This window comes from Bufo gargarizans, chromosome 3 (assembly GCF_014858855.1).
Source record: "Bufo gargarizans isolate SCDJY-AF-19 chromosome 3, ASM1485885v1, whole genome shotgun sequence".
NCBI classification, from domain to species: Eukaryota; Metazoa; Chordata; class Amphibia; order Anura; family Bufonidae; genus Bufo; species Bufo gargarizans.
Genome location: NC_058082.1, coordinates 41,411,183 through 41,433,138, shown reverse-complemented (window position 1 = coordinate 41,433,138; position 21,956 = coordinate 41,411,183).

The following is a 21,956-nucleotide window of genomic DNA, read 5'->3' as shown; positions in this document are numbered from 1 at the left end:
AAAAAAAATTGGCAGCATTTTTTAGACTAAAAACAGGTGCAAACACTTCAGTAAATGTGCCCCAATATTTTTTAGTTGTGATAGTGGTTAGGGATGAGCGAATCGACTTCCAAGTGGTACCTTGGAACCGAACCTGAGTTCGGTAAAAGTTTTTTTACAGTAGAAATTCATTTTTGAAATAATTACCCGAAGTCTTGCGAGACTTCGCAAAGTAATAACTTTGGCTCATCGGAGCCAATACATTCTAATACTGTATGGAGCTCCTGCTCTGTACAGTATTCTAACAAAGTTTTATGCGAATCGACTTCGAATGTTTCATCCGAAGTCGATTCGCCTCTTTCACATGGGCGTCATGTTTTTTGCCCGGATAAGATGCTGGTGCGTTGCGCGAAAATGCACGATTTTTCCGCGCGAGTTCAAAACATTGTAATGCGTTTTGCACGCGAGTGAGAAAAATCGGCATGTTTGGTGCCCAAACCCGAACTTCCTCACAGAAGTTCAGGTTTGGGTTAGGTGTTCTGTGGACTGTATTATTTTCCCCTAGTACATGGCTATAAGGGAAAATAATTGCATTCTTAATACAGAATGCATAGTACAATAGGGCTGGAGGGGTTACATTTTTTTTTAACTCGCCTAAATCCACTTGTTCGCGCAGCCTGCATCTCTTCTGTCTTGTTCTGTGAGGAATAGGACCTTTGATGACGTCACTACGTTCATCACATGGTCCGTCACATGATCCATCACCATGGTAAAAGATCATGTGATGGACCATGTGATGAACGTAGTGACGTCATCAAAGGTCCTATTCCTCACAGAACAAGACAGAAGAGATGCAGGCTGCGCGAACAAGTGGATTTAGGCGAGTTAAAAAAAAATGTAACCCCTCCAGCCCTATTGTACTATGCATTCTGTATTAAGAATGCAATTATTTTCCCTTATAACCATGTTAGGCTACTTTCACACTTGCGTTCGGGGCTCCGCTTGTGAGTTCCGTTTGAAGGCTCTCACAAGCGTCCCCGAACGGATCCGCTCAGAATGCATCAGTATGGCACCGTTTGTCCTCCGCTCCGCTCAGCAGGCGGACACCTGAACGCTGCTTGCAGCGTTCGGGTGTCCGCCTGGCTGTGCGGAGGCAAACGGATCCGTCCAGACTTACAATGTAAGTCAATGGGGACGGATCCGTTTGAAGTTTTTTTTTTTTTGTTCATGGTAATGCAAACGGATCCGTTCTGAACGGAGCCACCGTCTGCATTAATATGAGCGGATCCGTTCAGAACGGATCCGATCGAACGCTAGTGTGAAAGTAGCCTTATAAGGGAAAATAATAAAGATCGGGTCCCCATCCTGATCATCTACTAGCAACCGTGCGTGAAAATTGCACCTCATCCGCACTTGCTTGCGATTTTTCACGCAGCCCCATTCACTTCTATGGGGCCAGAGCTGGGTGAAAAACGCAGAATATAGAGCATGCTGCGATTTTCACGCAACACATAAGTGATGCGTGAAAATCACCGCTCATGTGCACAGCCCCATAGAAATGAATGGGTCCGGATTCAGTGCGGGTGCAATGCGTTCACCTCACACATTGCACCCGCGTGGAATACTCACCTGTGTGAAAGGGGCCTAATAGTGGTATGATGGCTTTTTTTTTTTTTTTTTCGTGATGGGTTGAAGTTTTCATTAGTACTATTTTCAGGTATGTATAATTTAAAGGGGTTGTTCACCCCCGGGGATCTTTTGTAGATCGACTCATGCTGACCTGATTCCTGCCTTTAGTTTCTGACTTTTTAGCTTTCTCTGCGTGATGATATGTCCCCAATGCTTCATGTCACTGGGTCACGTGATGCATGGGGGATGAGTCACCACTGCAGCTAGTCATTGGCTACAGTGGCCATGTGACCCGCGTCAAGCAGTATATTGACGCGGAGGAGCCCGAACCCAGCGGCAGGGATTAGGTAAGTATGATTTCCTCCACAGATCTGCCACGCTGGTGGGGTCTTCCTGACAGTCCCCCAAGGGATGAACAACCCCTTTAAATTATATGTACCTTAATTTAGTACTAATAAAATGTTCAAACCATCATACAACTACCTTGACTGCAGATTCAGCCAACGAAAACTGAAAAAAACGCAAAAAAAGCAAACATTTAAATGAGTCCTTAAAGGCATCTGTCAGCAGTTTTGTACCTATGACACTGGCTGACCTGTTACATGTGCGCTTGACAGCTGAAGGCATCTGTGTTAGTCCCATGTTCATATGTGCCCTCATTGCGGAGAAATATGATGTTTTAGTATATGCAAATGAGCCTCTAGGAGCAACGGGGGCGTTGCCATTACACCTAGAGGCTCAGCTCTCTCTTCAACTGCTGCGTCCTATGCACTTTGATTGACAGGGACAGGCAATGAAATATCATCAGACCTGGCCCTGTCAATCAAAGTGCAGAGGGCACGGCAGTTGCAGAGAGAGCAGAGCCTCTAGGTGTAATGGCAACGCCCCCGTTGCTCCTAGAGGCTCATTTGCATATATTAAAACATAATTTTTCTCAGCAATGCGGGCACATATGAACATGGGACCAACATGAATGTTTTCAGCTGCCAAGTGCACATGTAACAGGTCAGCCAGTGTCATAGGTGTAAATCTGCTGACAGATGCCCTTTAAGGATTTGTTTTTATGTTTTACGTTTCTGCCTTTTTTTTGTTCTTTTTATTTTAGTTTTTGTCTACCATGTTTGCTTTATTCTACAGGTTGTTACAACTGCAGTGGTACGAAGTATGAATATTTAGAGGGGTTTTCTGCAGTATAAATGTCCTATTTTTATTTATTTTCCTCACTTGTATAGCGCTACTATATTCCGCAGCGCTTTACAGGCCTTAGCATCAAGCTGTCCCATGGGACAAACTCCGTGCAGATGTTGTCCTTGGCTGGATTTGAACCTAGGACCCCAGTGCTGCAAGGCACCATCCTTCATGAAAATATCTCATCTGTGGGGGTCTGCCACAGTCTACCAAGCACAGCGCCATACATTGTGTGATGGTTATGCTTGGTATTGCGGGCAACGCCCATTCACTTGAGCTGCGCCGCCCGTGGCCATATCACAGTGAGCTGCGCCGTGGCCAGATCACCAATGAACATGTCGTCACTGGCCTAGAAAGAGACCGCGGCGTCTACCAACATTGTCCTTTTAAACCGCTAATTGTGGGAGTGCTGGTATTTGGACCCCCACCAATCAGATATTGCTGACCTATCCTTAGGACAGGCAATCGGTACTGAGCTTTTGGAAAACCCCTTTTAAAAAATATTGAACTTTTTATGAATTTTTTAGGGAGGGGACTTTTTTGTAATCAAACTTAAATAGGCTTTTTTTTATTTTTTTATTAATTGATTCAATTCAAATTTTGTCCCAAAAAAACCTCAGATAAAATACCTGTCCTGGAAAGAAGCTTACTATTCAGAATTGTATTCTTATTTTATTTTTATTTTGGGGGGGAGCGTATAAATACACCATGGTGGGGATTTTTTCCTTTGGAGCACTCTATGGGAAAATCTTTCAAAAAACAGCAAACAAGAGCAAAAAATAAATAAAAAAAGTCAAGGGACGAAAAAGGCCAGGACAGTTTTCCCAAATCCAAATATCAAGATTGAATCTGAAAAGTGTTTCATTTTTCCAATGCTGGGATAGTTGCATCCAAATTTTTTTTTTTCCAAAACTGGGATCCAGGCCTGCACCTGAGCATTAGGAGGGCGCCTGATGGAAAAAATAGTGCTGCACGCAGCCAGTTATAAGGCGGTGGGGTTAGTCTGGCACGGTTGGCATCTGTCCGGCAAATTGTTGTGGCTTCCATTTGTAACTAAAGCTACAAGGCAGATGGGAACTGAGCCTTATAGCGCCCCCTCTTCTGACATTATAAGAAGATATACTGCAGGAATTAAAAATGAATACATTCTGGGAGAAAATGTGCAGCTTCCCATCTAATGTCTTGTGCAGATGTCACTGACGCTCGCTGGCATGCCTGTGCTTTGAGGAATATTTTCCTGGATCGGACTATCCCTGCTTTGTCATGGTGAAGTATGCAAAGTATCTTGTGCGATCCCCGGGGGATTGACTGCGAGATATACAAGCGCAGCTATGGTGACCGCAGTCTCTGGTGTGTGACTACAGCGTTCTCACTGCTAATCTACAATCCCCAAAGCTGATGAATTGAAGGATAACTCCACTCTTAATCAAAACTCCTACCACGGTACAGTTAAAATTTAAGCAAAAATGAAGTCACTTTGTAAATGATTTTCTTATCTTGTACTGATCCTGAGACATACACACCTTAACAATGAAATTGCAGCACCAAGAAGGTTCTGCAAATCGAGGAAGTGGCGGGTGTCCATAAGATCTGCAGATAATGACATTTTCAAGCACCTAGCTCCAGTCGGTGGCGTGTGGGAGGGGCATAAAAGCCAGATTGAAAGAAAAGTTTATTAGCCACATGAAACCTCAAAAATCAGATCACATTGTGTGTGATGATTGTGCCATGCCTCCTATTCATCGATGTGCCAGTTATCACCACTTTTTAACTGGCTGACCTGTTGCATGTGACTTGGGGCTCATGCACACAAACTTATTTTTTGTCCGTTCTGTGTTTTTTTTGCGCCCCGTATGCGGAACCATTCATTTCAATGTGGCCGCAAAAAAAATGTGCATTCCGTATCAGTCAGTTTTCACAAACTGAGAAGGACAGAATCCTTGAGCTGACAGACCTTGGTTTATTGCTCCGGCAGATCGCTATGTGCCTAGGCTGAGACGTCAGCACTGTTCAGCTTTGCATGTCCCAGTGATTGGAAGAAGCCACGACGAACTGGAATGACAGCAAGAGGTGCACAAAGGAGAACCTCAGCACGGACGGATCGTCTGATATATATATATATACTGGATACAAGGGTAGCAAACCCTCAACTGTGAGAAGAATTAGTCCTGTATATGATTTAATACTCCCTTCCGAGGAAGTGTTACACAGCTGCCACACGCCTGCAACATCCAGGATTGCAAATAATAATGATGCCGCAGGCAGAACGATCGGGACCCTCCCTCTCTCTATCTCTCTCTCCTGATTGCTTCCCCCAGCAACTCATTTGAGGGTTGCCAATCAGTATTCCTGGCATCCAGGGGTGTTAGTAATTTGGATGATGCTGCAGGCACAATACACTGCAGTACTAAAGTTACTGAAGCAATCGCATAGTAAAGTCTCCTAGTGGAACTGAAAAAAAAAAGTTTAATACATTTTCTAAAATATAGATTTTTTTAAAAATAGACCTTTTGCCAATTTATCATATACAAAACATAAACAAAAAACATAATTGCTAAGACAGCATCTGTAAAACTCCGAGCTATTGTAATACCACATTATTTATTCCACACGGTGAACACTGTAAAAAAGGTTTCAGAATAGCTTTTTTTGTCACCTTGTCTCTCAAAATAATGGAATTAAAAGCAATTCAAATCTATGTACATTGTACCCCAGTATGGTACCAACTAAAACTGCAGCTCTCCCCACAAAAACAAGCCCTAACAGCGCCATCAACGGAAAATTAAGTTTTGTTTGTCAGAATGTGGCAACCCCTCTTTTTTTCTAATACTGAAACATAAAAAAATATATATACACCGTATTTTTCGCCATATAAGACGCACCGGCCCATAAGACACACCTAGGTTTTTGGGGAGGAAAATAAGAAAAAAAATATTTTTAACCAAAAGGTGTGCTTTTGGTGGGTTTGGAACTAATGGTGGTCTGTGGATGGCACTATTACTGGGGATCTGTGGATGACGGACACTGTTATGGGGGGATCTGTGGATGACGGACACTGTTATGGGGGGGATCTGTGGATGACGGACACTGTTATGGGGGGATCTGTGGATGACGGACACTGTTATGGGGAGATCTGTGGATGACGGACACTGTTATGGGGGCATCTGTGGATGACGGAAACTGTTATGGGGGATCTGTGGATGACGGACACTGTTATGGGGGATCTGTGGATGACGGACACTGTTATGGGGGATCTGTGGATGACGGACACTGTTATGGGGGGATCTGTGGATGACGGACACTGTTACAGGGGGGATCTGTGGATGACGGACACTGTTATGGGGGGATCTGTGGATGACGGACACTGTTACGGGGGATCTGTGGATGACGGACACTGTTACAGGGGGATCTGTGGATGACGGACACTGTTACAGGGGGGATCTGTGGATGACGGACACTGTTACGGGGGGATCTGTGGATGACGGACACTGTTATGGGGGATCTGTGGATGACGGACACTGTTATGGGGGGATCTGTGGATGACGGACACTGTTATGGGGGGATCTGTGGATGACGGACACTGTTACAGGGGGGGATCTGTGGCTGGCACTGTTACAGGGGGGATCTGTGGCTGGCACTGTTACAGGGGGGATCTGTGGATGGCACTGTTATATATGTGCCATCCACAGACCCCCACCCCATTACAGTGCCATCCACAGATCCCCCCAGCCCATAACAGTGCCATCCACAGACCCCCACCCCTTAACTGTGCCATCCATGGATGTTATCCACAGATCCACCCCCCCCCCCCCCGCTGCTGCAGTGCTGCACAAATATAAAATGTCTTATTCAATTAAAAGTGATTACACATGCCCCCTCACTCCTATTAGTACCGTACATCCTAACAGCTTCAGTAGAATGCCGGCAGGCAGGCCGGACGGACGGCCGGCGCGTCACTCACTGACGTCACTTGCCTGCGCCGCCTGCTTCATTCATAAAGTAGGCGGCGCAGGCACGTTACATCAGGGAGTTACGCTGCCGCCCGCCTGGCCTGCCTGCCGGCATTCTACTGAAGCTGTTAGGATGTACGGTACTAATAGGAGTGAGGGGGCATGTGTAATCACTTTTAATTGAATAAGACATTTTATATTTGTGCAGCACTGGGGCGCCCAGCCGCAATTGCCGGCCCCCAGCTCCTCCTCCCATTCCCTCCCCCGCTCGCTCGTACATCGCAGACTGCGATGTTAAACGGCCAGCATTCGCCCCATAAGACGCAGGGGCATTTTACCCCCATTTTTGGGGGGAAAAAGTGCGTCTTATGGGGCGAAAAATACGGTAGATTTCATATCTCCATAGTCATAATAACCTGGAAAAATAAAGTCTTTTTTGGACTATAAGACTCACTTTTTTACCATCAGCGAGGGGGGTATGGGGGTAATGGCAGTGCGTTTTATAGTGCAAATGCTAATGACCTCTTTGATTATGGAAGTGGTGATCGGTATGCAGGAGGCTCAGTGAGTGTAGCCCTGTGATTGCTGTGCTGACTGCTCCCTGGTCTTTTGGGTGCCGCACTGCTCATGTGACCCTGTACAACATCAGGATGTAGTGCATGTAGGGACGCACTATGACCTGGCACTGTGCGACACCAGGTCACAATGAAACATTAGGCCAGTAGAAGACCAGGCAGTGGTGAGTGTCAGCGTAATCCGGAGCAGGAGATGTGCAAGTACGTTTTATTTTTTATGGAACTTGGGGGTCAGATCTGAGGTCTAAGAAGGAATAGGGGTTTGCTACAGAGATCTGATGGAGCTTTGGGAGCCTGCTCTGAGGACTGATGGAGCTTGAGGGTCTGATCCGAGGTCTGACAGAGCTTAGGGGTTTGATCTGAGATCTGAGGAGGAATGGGGGTCTGATCTGAGGTCTGATGAAAAATATTTTCTTCTTGTTTATATCCTAGGTGCGTCTTATAGTCCAAAAAAAATTGGCAATGTGTCATTTTGACAGCACCTCCAATGCCGTTAAGAAATAGAACTCATCCCGAAAAAGCTTGACTGTTTTTGAAAGACCAATGGAAGTGAATGGAGAAAGCTGCACATATGCCACTTGCTCTCCATTCACTGCTGGGCCTCAGTCTTGAGATAGGAGTGAGTCCCAGAGGTGGGACCTGCACCTTTCAGAAATGTAACCTGCTTTAGTTACATATTCAGTTACTTATTTATTCCCAGAGAATTCTTGTACAGTCACTCAGAATTGAGAAAGCTCGTTGGAAGAACGAGTGAAACGTTTTCAAGAAATCTACAGTACGTCCAGTTGCCTTGACCTATTCTTTACAGATATACCATGACCTGGATAAATGAGAACCTTCACAGACGTAACCTTCTTTACTTCTGCTATACCGAAACTTCTTGGGAAAAGAACAGCATATACTGTGTAGTCGACATTTTTTTATTTTTTTTAATAATAAGAGGACGAAGTATGCTACTGTCTGCTCCCCCTCTATTCCGGTGCTGCCCGTATTTGATTCTTCCACCTCTGCGATCTCTGCAGACAGTCACTGGACTTATTAGTCACATGAGATAATCGCTTTAAAACAAAGTTTTACTTTTGAGCTTGGAAGAACCAAAAAAAACAACTGCAAAATACCGGAAGTCTATGCACAGTTTGTTTTGTCCTTCATGTAAAGGAAGCAATCATTTTCCTTCTCACCTGTGATTTCCTGCTCATTTAATGTCACATCTGGTACTTGTTTAGCGGCCTCTGTACCTGGACGGCAATATTCCTGAATAATCCTAATAGGGACGAGGGTGAGCGGCGATGATTTATGTACCGCCATCCATACGAGCCATTTATCAATGTTTCCTGACTGTAGATCACATGCAGTGACAGGCGGCGGTGCCCGCTACACAAATAAAGAATGCTGATTTGTAGCAAATCCTTCGACCCACACGTGAGAGATTGATGAGTGAATAAATAAACTTGAAGTGTACGGAGCAAAGCGTTACCATCGTGGAATTTCTGCTAATATCAAAGTGTTGTGTCTAAATAAGGAGCCTTTCCCTTTAAGATTGTGAAAGCCTGGTAAATATAAGCCCCTGAAAACATTGGCAAATTAAAAAAAAAAATTCTCTGCTTAGCTATTTATTAGTTGCTAGTCAGTTTTTGGGGGAAAATAAAGCACTGTTGTGGAAAAGTTGAGTGACGCTCCATGTGGCAACCATTAAAACATCCTCAATAGATCTCTTATACCCATTGTCGTAATAGGAAACAGTGAAGCCAAAAACTCCACCCGCAGCCTAAATGACGGTTCACAACTGGACAGCGATCCCTTCCTGACTAGGTGCAGGGGCCTACAGAGAGTAAAACGCGTAATGACAGCCAGGCACCTAGAATGTCAGATAAGAATAACGAACCAGGAGAAAATAAATGGACGGACTGGGTCAAAACCAGGACAGTATAACAGAGCCAATTCAGAAGACAAATCTTGGATAGGGAAGACTGATATGCACCACGTCTTGTTGACTGTGATTTGCCGCACCCACGGCCTCGGTGTCATTAATTTGTGACTTGCCTACACCCACACCGTGTCAGGACATTTTAGGCTTGCATTTATATGGCCACAGAATCACAGCGGCAATCCCTGTACATGAATGTCATACATGTGTGAGGTCAAGGCTGGTTAAGATTAAGAAGTACAGGTAACAAGCACATATCACAGCAGGCAGCAGACAAATAACAAAGCGGGAACAGTTCAGGTCTAAATAGAATCCAAATGGAGTCAGGGACCACAAAGGAGCTTATTGATCAGGCATGGTTTAGGTGAAGAAGTAAACAGGGACACGGGCAGGACAGATGGGAGCACCATCTCAGGGTCATTACAGTGAATGGTTTGGACAACATAAAACACCAGGAGCCTTTTCTCTCCACTTCAGCCTAATCATATGTGATTGCACACAACAAGACTGACCATTCGGTTATACAGACCAGAGGGAGCCTACAGCTCATCATGCAGATGCTGCTCCACTAGATGGAGGTTTGTATGGTTGGAGATTGAATGTTGATTCCCGATTAATTGGCCTGTGTAAATGTACTGCCGATCACCTAACACCTAATCTGATTGTTTATGCAGCACAAAATATTGTTTGCATAAATAGTAAAATGCAGGCAACAGACAAACTGTATGGGGACAAACGATCATAGTAACTATCATTCATCCCCATACAGCAGCGATGAAATGCAGCTACTGAGCAGGCAGTGATCGAGAATGACATTCCCTGCTCTACCATGTAAAAGGGCCATTATTTACAGTAAAAGACAAGGAGACAGTACTATTTGTGCTCTCATGTTTTACAGTGAAAGGCAGGGGTCAGTACTATCTATGCCCACATCTTTTACAGGAGAGAAAACTGAGGGAGTTCTACTATCTGTACCTACATTGTTTACAGGGCAGTACTATCTCTGCTGGCATCTTTTACTGGGAGTAACAGGGAGGCAGTAATATCTGTGCTTACATCATTCATAGGGTGTTGGTACTAACTGTGCCAACATCTTTTCCATTTATAGGGAGGCAGTACTATCTCTACGTACATGATTTACAGGGAGAGACAGGGAGGTAGTACTATCTGTACCTACATAATTTATAGAGAGAGACAGGGAGGCAGTACTATCTGTACCTACATCATTTACAGGGAGAGACAGGGAGGTAGTACTATCTGTACCTACATCATTTATAGAGAGAGACAGGGAGGCAGTACTATTTGTACTTACATCATTTATAGAGAGAGAGACAGGGAGGCAGTACTATCTGTACCTACATCATTTATAGAGAGAGACAGGGAGGCAGTACTATCTGTACCTACATCATTTATAGAGAGAGACAGGGAGGCAGAACTATTTGTACCTACATCATTTTTAGACAGAGACAGGGAGGCAGTACTATCTGTACCTACATCATTTATAGACAGAGACAGGGAAGCAGTACTATCTGTACCTACATCATTTATAGAGAGAGACAGGGCGGCAGTACTATCTGTACCTACATCATTTATAGAGAGAGAGACAGGCAGGCAGTACTATCTGTACCTACATCATTTATAGAGAGAGACAGGGTGGCAGTACTATCTGTACCTACATCATTTATAGAGAGAGACAGCGAGGCAGTACTATCTGTACCTACATCATTTATAGAGAAAGACGGAGGCAGTACTATCTGTGTCCACATCTTTTCTGGGAACAACAATGAGAAAGTAATATCTGTGCTTACATCATTCATAGGGAGGCAGCAACTATCTGTGCCCAAATATTATACAGAGAGGCAGTAATATCTGTGCTTACATCATTTATAGGGAAACCGTACTATCCGCGACTAAATAATGTATACATACAAAACAGCTATCCTCTTATTGACACGTCCTATTGCTTTGCAGCAGGGTTCAGACTTTGTAAAAGCGACATTTACAAAATCCATGTGGAAGGAGTAGAGTGAAATTTAGAGACAATTGTTACAGAGTCGTTCTTTAAGTGCTATAGACACCCTAATTTGTGTCTCTTTCAAGCAGCATTTGACTTTAATGTCTCTTTTTTTTTTCCTGTATGAGCCCTGGATACTTATCTTGTGGCTGGGAATGTGGAGATCTGCAGCATCTGGGCCACCCACCATTGTACTGTATATATCAGGGCTCATACATTTATTGTTACTTTATGATTAATGTAGCTTCTTATTTCTAGGAAGATATTTGAATTGTAGTCACTCACACGCAAATTTCATAATGTTATTGGTTTTAATAAGAAACCTTTTGATTGCGCTGTTGAAAATATTTAGACATTTGCAGAGTGCGACTTTTACCGTTTTTGATGCATCTCCTCTTTCATTATTGTGAATGGCTCAGTTCCAGCAAACATGAAGGCGATTTCCAGCTTGTAAAAAGGATGGATCGGCATGAACCCCAAAGGATGAAGAAACCAAGAAACGAATAGAATCGAGTAAGAGGTTATAGAGAGTGGACTGTGTCAGGCATATTTACATTTTCTGTTACACGAGGTTAGGAATTGTTGAAAGGCTGTAAATGTGTGATCTGTGATATCATAGCCTGATGCTGACCCGCTGTCTGGTATCAGAGCTGCAAAGATTTATAAGAACATTAACATTTTATTCTGCACACAATATAAATACAGTAATAATGCAAATTAAACTAATGTCCTTAATGTACATTTTATGGTTCCAAATTTTTTTTTCTCTCAGGGACAGAAATATAACAGCAATGAAATTGCCCCCATATGCTGTACAACACAAGTGCTATTATACTGCCTCCTAAAGTATGTGCAAGAAAATAACTATTATAATACTGCCTGCTATGTACAAGAATATAACTACTATAATACTGCTCCTATGTACAGAAATATAACTACTATAATACTCCCTCCTATGTACAGGAATATAAATACTATAATACTGCCTGCTATGTACAAGAATATAAATACTATAATACTGCTCCTATGTACAAGAATATAACTACTATAATACTGCTCCTTTGTACAAGAATATAACTACTATAATACTGCTCCTTTGTACAAGAATATAACTACTATAATACTGCTCTCTATGTACAAGAATATAACTACTATAATACTGCTCCTATGTACAAGAATATAACTACTATAATACTGCTCCTATGTACAGAAATATAACTACTATAATACTCCCTCCTATGTACAGGAATATAAATACTATAATACTGCCTGCTATGTACAAGAATATAAATACTATAATACTGCTCCTATGTACAAGAATATAACTACTATAATATTGCCTCTATATACAAAAATATAACTACTATAATACTGCTCCTGTGTACAAGAATATAACTACTATAATACTGCTCCTGTGTAAAATATAAATACTATAATACTGCTCCTATGTACAAAATTATAACTACTATAATACTACCTCCTATGTACAAGAATATAACTGCTATAATACTGCCTCCTATGTACAAGAATATAACTACTATAATACTGCCTGCTATGTACAAGAATATAACTACTATAATACTGCTCCTATGTACAGAATATAACTAAATAATGCTCCTATGTCAAGAAATAAACTACTATAATACTGCTCTATGTACAGAAATATAACTACTATAATACTCCCTCCTAGTACATGAATATAAATACTATATACTGACTGCTATGTACAAGAATATAAATATATAATAATGTCCTATGTACAAGGAATATAATAATTAATTGGCCTATCTACAAAAAATAATACTATAATACTGCTCCTGTGTACAAGAATATATACTATATACTGCTCCCTGTGTAAAATAAATTACTTATAATACTGCTCCTATGTACCAAATTATAATAATATAATACTACCTACTATGTTACAGAATATAAATGCTATAATACTGCTCTAGTAAAAGAAATTAAACTACTATAATTACTGCCTGCTATGTCCAAGAATATAACTACTATATACTGCTCCTATGTACAGGAATATAAACTACTATAATACTGCTCACTATGTACAAGGAATATAACTACCTATATACTGCTCCTATGTATAAGAATATAATACTATATACTGCTCCTATGTTACAAGAATAACTACTATAATACGCCTCCTAGTACAAGAATATAATACTATAATACTGCTCCTATAATACTGCTCCTATGTACAAGAATATAACTACTATAATACTGCTCCTAGTGTAAAGAATATAACTACTATAATACTGCCTCCTATGTACAAGAATATAACCTACTATAATACTGCTCCTATGTACAAGAATATAACTACTATAATACTGCCTCCTATGTACAAGAATATAACTACTATAATACTGCTCCTATGTACAAGAATATAACTACTATAATACTGCCTCCTATGTCAAGAATATACTACTATCTATGTACAAGAATATACTACTATAATACTGCTCCTATGTACAAGAATATAACTACTATAATACTGCCTCCTATGTACAAGAATATAACTACTATAATACTGCCTCCTATGTACAATAATATAAACTACTATAATACTGCTCCTATGTACAATAATATAACTACTATATAATACTGCTCCTATGTACAAGAATATAAATACTATAATACCTGGCCTCTATGTACAAGAATATAACTACTATAATACTGCACTCATATGGTAAAAGAATATAACTACTATAATACTGCTCCTATGTAGTAGAATTAACTACTATAATCTGCTCCTAATGTACAGAATATAACTACTATAATACTGCTCCTATGTACCAGAATATAACTACTATAATACTGCCTCCTATGTACAAGAATATAACTACTATAATACTGCCTCCTATGTACAAGAATATAAATACTATAATACTGCCTCCTATGTACAAGAATATAACTACTATAATACTGCTCCTATGTACAAGAATATAACTACTATAATACTGCTCCTATGTACAAGAATATAACTACTATAATACTGCTCCTATGTAAAATATAACTACTATAATACTGCCTCCTATGTACAAGAATATAACTACTATAATACTGCCTCCTATGTACAAGAATATAACTACTATAATACTGCCTCCTATGTACAAGAATATAACTACTATAATACTGCTCCTATGTACAAGAATATAACTACTATAATACTGCTCCTAGTGTACAGAATATAATACTATAATACTGCCTCCTATGTACAAGAATATAACTACTATAATACTGCCTCCCTATGTACAAGAATATAACTACTATAATACTGCCCCTATGTACAAGAATATAACTACTATAATACTGCCTCCTATGTACCAAGAATATAACTACTATAATACTGCCTCCTATGTACAAGAATATAACTACTATAATACTGCTCCTATGTACAAGAATATAACTACTATAATACTGCTCCTATGTACAAGAATATAACTACTATAATACTGCCTCCTATGTACAAGAATATAACTACTATAATACTGCTCCTATGTACAAGAATATAACTACCTATAATACTGCTCCTATGTACAAGAATATAACTACTATAATACTGCTCCTATGTACAAGAATATAACTACTATAATACTGCTCCTATGTACAAGAATATAACTACTATAATACTGCTCCTATGTACAAGAATATAACTACTATAATACTGCTCCTATGTACAAGAATATAACTACTATAATACTGCTCCTATGTACAAGAATATAACTACTATAATACTACTCCTATGTACAAGAATATAACTACTATAATACTGCTCCTATGTACAAGAATATAACTACTATAATACTGCTCCTATGTACAAGAATATAACTACTATAATACTGCTCCTATGTACAAGAATATAACTACTTAATACTGCCTCCTATGTACAAGAATATAACTACTATAATACTGCTTCTATGTACATGAATATAACTACTATAATACTGCCTCCTATGTACAGGAATATAACTACTATAATACTGCCTCCTATGTACAAGAATATAACTACTATAATACTGCTTCTATGTACATGAATATAACTACTATAATACTGCCTCCTATGTACAGGAATATAACTACTATAATACTGCCTCCTAGCTGTGAGGACGTGTGTGAGTAGCTCTCCTGAGCCTGTGGATGTCTGTCCAGAGCCCAGGGTGTGGCCAGCCCGGGCGGGGAACTTCCCTCAGCAAGGCCCAGGCTTCCAGGCCTACACTGGGAGAAAACTCCCAAACCATTTCTAAAGTGGATACTAATCCCAAAGTTTCCAGTCAGCAGCAGAATGAAGGAAATATTGTTGTTCTGAAGAAAGAAGAAGAGAGGAAAGTGAGTGCAGTGAAGATGCAAGCGGATCCCAAGTCCAGCCAGCAAGGTGCAGAGGTGATGAGCACAGGCCGTGCAGCAGGTGAGCAGCTCCCCTCTCCTGCACACAGACAGAGACGGACATCACTGGAGAAACAAACATTGCAAGAAAACCTGAAACAGCAAGTTGTGGCTTCCAGCATGGCCTGTCAGGGCCGCACCAGATCTGCAGGAATGCCATGTCTACAAACACTGCAAAGTGTGAACAGGCCTCAGCAGATGCAACCGCAAGTACTAGCAGTAAAGCTGGGAAGGCAAAGCTGCAGGAGACCGGTGAATCCAAACAGCCTGGACCCCTGCCCCGACCAGGACAGCAGGTGAAGGAGACCACGAGAGCACCTGAGCTGCAGATGGCGGAGGAGATCCCGGCACTGGTAAGGAGAATGGGGGAGTTAAGGCACCACAAACAACTGCTACAGATGCAGATAGACTGTGTATATAACCTGAAAACTGCACACCCCGATAGTAACACCTTATACGATACCAAGCTGCACTCACTGAGCATAGAGCTGGCACAGGTGGTGAAGGAGATGGACTGTGTCCTGGAGAGGATGGGGCCCCTGGCCGAGTCCTACGGGAACCAGGAACGCTTCTCACAGCAGAGACAGAACAGTGACTCTGGATCCCGCTCCTCTAGAGCACAATCAGGGTCCGTGTCCCCAGATGAGCCCCGGCGAGTGACACAACCAATACTGAAGCCTGCAAGTTTCTCTTTCCAGAAGGGAGGTGGGCAAGTGCAGCAGCAAGAACCTTCAGCTGTCCCTGAGCAACATCCTGGATATGTGGCACCACAAGTCCCAGCAGAGCCAGCCCAACAGCAGGACAGTGGACATGTATCCATGGGTCAGGGTGATGCGGTGACGCAGGAGAGCTCTGTTACTGGGGCACAGACCGGGGACATTGATATTGTACCTGAGGGGTTGGGGGCTGGGGATACTGTACAGTCTGTGTGGGATATAGAGGTGGATGGTGGTCAGGAGGGTGTACGGAATGATGTCTGTAATTTCCCCCCCTTAACACAACCCACGTCGGATGAGACTGTCCCTTCTAGTGCAGACGCGCGGCCCAATACTCAAGGTAGTGAGCCCCGTCAGGATCCTCCCAGAAATGCCTGGAGCCGCGGCGCTCCATCCTTCACCTCCAGTGCAGGCTATACAGGCCAGGCGTTTAAGAGGAGGAACGTGGTAAGGTTTAAGCACCGAGGCACCAAAGAAGACCTCCCCGATAGGAGGTTTGTGGTGAGGGAACTCCTGTGCCACCAGATGGGGTTTGCTCCAGAGGAAATCCTGGCGGTGATAAATCTACCAGACAGGCAGGGCTATGATGTCAGCTTTAAGCTTATGTCTAGTCTGGATAGGTTCTGGGCAAACTTTGCCAGGGTTAGAGACACCGAGGGCTGGAATAAGTTCATTTTCATTCCCATTTCCAAGCCAGACACTGTTATTGTGAATGTTATTTTCTGGAATGAATCTGTTCCTCCCCAGGACATTGTGGTGTGGCTCCGGAGGCACTGTGACCTCGTGTCTGATCTCACTAAGAACAGGGACGATGATGGTGTCTGGACTGGAGGGTGGAAGGTGCTGGTGAAGCTGCGCCAGCACAATAACATCACCTTACATCTCCCTAACTCCTTCTTTATCGGTAGAGAGAAGGGCGTCTGTTTTTATCCTGGGCAACCTAGAAAGTGCTTCAAGTGTGGCAAAGTCGGTCATGTGGCAAATGTGTGCACAGTGGTCAAGTGCAACCTGTGGGGTTGAGCTCGGCCATCTGAGTGCCAAGTGTAAGAACGTTAGGTGCAATCTCTGTGGACAGATTGGCCACTCACATAGGGATTGCCCAGATGCCTGGCATAACGTATGCAGGGAGCTTCCAGATGAGGAGTTAGCAGAGGCCGCAGACGCTATAGAGGAGGAGGCTTTGATGTCAGGGACCATACTGACGAGGCACGAGGTACAACAGGGGTCAGGTGAGACAACACCCGAACCTCAGCCTTCAGAGAACACACAGGGCACCATGGAGGTGGTCACTCAGGACCAGTCTCAGGCAGCCACCTCTGTATCACCGTCTGTATATGAAGAGGCCAAGAGGAACAAAAGGAGGAAAAAAGATAAGTCTTCCCGTAAGTCTGAGGAGGAACATAACCTGGGCCAAAACACCAGGAAAAAAGTCAGTACCGGTGCAGGCGTCATGGTCCTATCAAACAGATATGAGGCGTTATCAGAGTCTGATGGGGATTATGAGGAAGAGCAACAGAGAATAGATAATGAGTGTGAGGCAGACACAGGGGACCCCCCAACAAAGAAGAAGGCCCCTCCTGTAGAAGCCCTTGTAGAGTCAGATATGGAGACCGGTGGTAGGCAGGAAGCCTCTGATCCTGACCTATGATGATGGGAGTCACTTATCTGCTCTTTCTATGTTGTCTTGTGATGGCTGTTTTTTTTCTAAAAGTTGCTTCGAGCAATGTGAACAGCATCAAAGTAAGAAGGACCAGATACGCGGTATACGATCACCTCAGATACCTGGATGCAGATGTCATCTTTCTACAGGAGACACGTTTGAACACCTTGGGGCATCTACGTGAGGCTGAGAGTGAATGGCGGTCTGGTCCTTCTTGCTGGTCGCTGGCTGTGGAGCCTTATGCCGGGGTGGCCATATTGTTTAACACCAATGACGTGACTGTGCACAGGCTAACGGAGGTAGCTATGGGAAGGTGCCTGGTGCTGGAAGTGACCATCCATGGTAGACGGCTCCGCTTTATTAACATCTACGGCCCACAGACAGTGGCTGAGAGAATCCAGCTGTTTAATGATGTGAAGCAGTATCTTTTTACCTCTATACCTGTAGTAATGGCGGGGGACTTTAATGTCACTTTGTCATCGGGTGACCGGTCCTCGGGCAGGGCAGTGGTCAGAGACTCCAGAGTCTTAAGTAACATAATATCGCAGGCTGGCCTAAGTGATGTCTTCACATGGGGTGGCAGAAAGCCAAACTTCACATATTCTTGTGCTGACAGAAGCAGTAGAATCGACATGGCGTTTGTGAACCCCACAGAGACTGTTAGCGGGATAAGTGAGAAGGTCGTCCCCTACTCTGACCACCTGGCTTTGTTTTTTTGCTTGGGAGCCACTAGACGCTCTGATATTGGTAGAGGGCTATGGAGGCTTAATTCTAGCCTCCTGGATGATGTCTATGTCCAGGATTGTGTCCACTCTCTTTTCCAGGTTTAGCTTCAGAGAGTGGACTTTTATAACAATGTGGCCGACTGGTGGGAGGATGTCAAGGTGGAGATCAGATCCCTCTTACAGGGACTGTCAGTTAAAAGAGGGAAGAGTAAGTATAGCCAGTATCTCAGGCTGCGGAAAGAATTGGAGTCACTGTATTCGGCGGGTGGGGATGAAAAACAAAAGATCGACCAACTGAAATCTGAGATAAGGCAGTATCAGTACAGCAGGTACACCTCCCTGGTTCTGGAACGGGATTATGGGACCTTAGGGGCTCCTGATCCCTTTGAGAATTGCAGGGAACGTGTGGCTAATAGATCGGTGGCAGGTCTCACTGACTCCCAGGGTGTTTTGCAGGAATCTCGGGAGGGTATCCTGGGGGTGGTGAGATCTTACTATGCTGGCTTATTTCAGAAGAAGGTTTTGGATAAAGAGAAGATGACTCAATTCTTGGAGGCAACTCCAGGTCCTGATACTAATGATGTGGACTTTTCTCCTTTGACAGTGGAATTAACGGTGGAGGAAGTTAAAGTGGCCATTGATCAATTACATCTGAAGAAGGCACCAGGTCCAGATGGTATAACAGCAGAATTCTATAAGAAGTTCGGAGACCACTTGGCCCCAATCCTCGTGGACGTGTACAAAAATTGTCTAGAAAATCACCTGATGCCTCCGTCCATGAGGGTGTCCTCGCTAATTCTGCTGTCTAAAGGTAAGGAGCCTAGCGACATCAAGAACTGGAGGCCGATTGCCCTCTTGAATGTTGACAGGAAGATTCTGGCAAAAATCATGTTCTCTAGGTTAGTCTGTTTGTCCCGGGCACTGTTGGCAGGCTGTCAGTTTGGCACAGTAAAAGGGCGGAACATCTCTGGAGCAGTCATCTCGATAAGGGAGATGTTTGAGAGATGTAAAGCTCTGAGGTGTGGGAGATATGTTGTAGGTCTGGACCAGGCTAAAGCTTTTGACAGAGTGGATCACGAGTATCTATGGGCCACTTTGTCAAAGTACGGTATTCCAGGACAATTTGTAGATTGGCTGAAAACTTTATATTGTGAGGCGAAGAGCTTTCCTCTAATCAATGGTTGGCAGGGGGACACTTTTGAAGTAGAGGCAGGGGTGAGACAGGGTTGCCCTTTGAGTCCACTGCTGTATGTGTTTGCCTTGGACCCGTTCCTGAGGTCACTGCAGGAGTGCGATTTTCAGGGGGTGCCGGTCCCCCACTGCTTGCCTTTGAAAGTAGTTGCCTATGCGGATGATGTGACTGTGGTGATATCTGAGCCTCGTGAGGTGCAGATGTTGTCTGCAGCCATCAGAAGCTACTCGGAGGCCTCGGGGTCTCTAGTCAACCTTGAGAAGAGTCAAGCTCTCTGGACTTTAAGTACTGATCCAGACTTTGACCTGCCACAATTTGCAAAGGCCTCCACCTATATTAAAATCCTTGGGGTCAAATTTGGGAGGGAAGATAATGCCAAACTAAATTGGGAAGAAAAGTTGGATTCCGGAAATGCAAAGGTTCAGCGATGGAAGAACTGGAGGCTGACCTATAGAGAAAGGGTTACTATGTTGAAGACTTACCTGGTCCCCGTCTTCTTGTACGTCTCTGTTGTCTTTCCTTTGCCAGAACCTTTCTCGGCTAGGCTCTTTAGCCTGTTCTTCCAACTTTTGTGGGGGAACAGGTTGAACCCAATAAAAAGAGGGATCACCTACCTACAGAGGAGAGAGGGTGGGCTGGATATGTTAAATCCAAGGGTGTTCTTTGACTCCATGTTTCTGAAAGTTAATTTTGGTTGCCTGGACTCAAACAGCAGCTCCCTGTGGGCGAACAGTGTCAGGGACTGGATATTGCCTTTTGCAGAGTCTTGGGTGCGAGGCGGCAGTCTCAAGAGGGGTCGGTTTACTCGTGGCTTCCTCCCCCAGTACCTGGAATATGGTCTAAAGTGTGTGAAGAAATGGGGAATAGACAAGATGTATCTGGAGACTAAGACCAGGAAGGATCTCTATATAAAGATCTGTAGGGCCTTCTATAACTTGCAGCCAGCACTGAGAGACTGTACAACAGCCACCTTGCAGGAAAGTCTTAGGTTCCTCAACGGACCAAGGCTTCCTGCAAAGTTGTTTGACATTGCCTGGCTGTCATTCCATGGGAAGCTTTTTGTCAGAGGCAATTTAAAGTTCCTGAGTGTTCTAGATCGCAAGTGTCCCTTGGGCTGTCAGCAGGAGGAGACTATGGAACATTTTATAACCGAGTGCTGGGGAGGGCGACAGATATGGCAGGAGATAGCCAGCAAGCTAAAAATCCCAAGGCTGCAGTCTCTGACCTACCCAGACATTGTATATGGTGTGGCATCACAGGTAGCTGACATTGACCGGGGGACCTTGCATTTGATTATTACCATCGTTAAATACTATCACTGGCAGACAAGAACAAGAGTGTCCATCCATAGTGAGCCCTTCAATCATGAGAAAGCCGTAAACCTCATCCTGTCGGAGCTAAGGTGGGTCAGATCTATGGAAGTTAGGAGAAAGGGCGAGAATGGAAAATTATGGAAGAATGTATATTTGGAGTAATTTCTGTTTCATGTATCCTGGAATTATGTTTATTTATTCATCTTTTCTCCCATTTATTTGCAATGGACTCTTAAGTTAAAGTTATTATAAACTTATTATTTTGATGATATGTATGATTTCAGTTCAATAATTGTTTGTTCATTCTCATTTCGGAATGTACTATTGTATTTTTGCTTGTTTTATACTAATAAAAATTGCCTCCTATGTACAAGAATATAACTACTGCTCCTATGTACAAGAATATAACTACTATAATACTGCTCCTATGTACAAGAATATAACTACTATAATACTGCTCCTATGTACAAGAATATAACTACTATAATACTGCTCCTATGTACAAGAATATAACTACTATAATACTGCTCCTATGTACAAGAATATAACTACTATAATACTGCTCCTATGTACAAGAGTATAACTACTATAATACTGCCTCCTATGTACAAGAATATAACTACTATAATACTGCTCCTATGTACAAGAATATAACTACTATAATACTGCTCCTATGTACAAGAATAT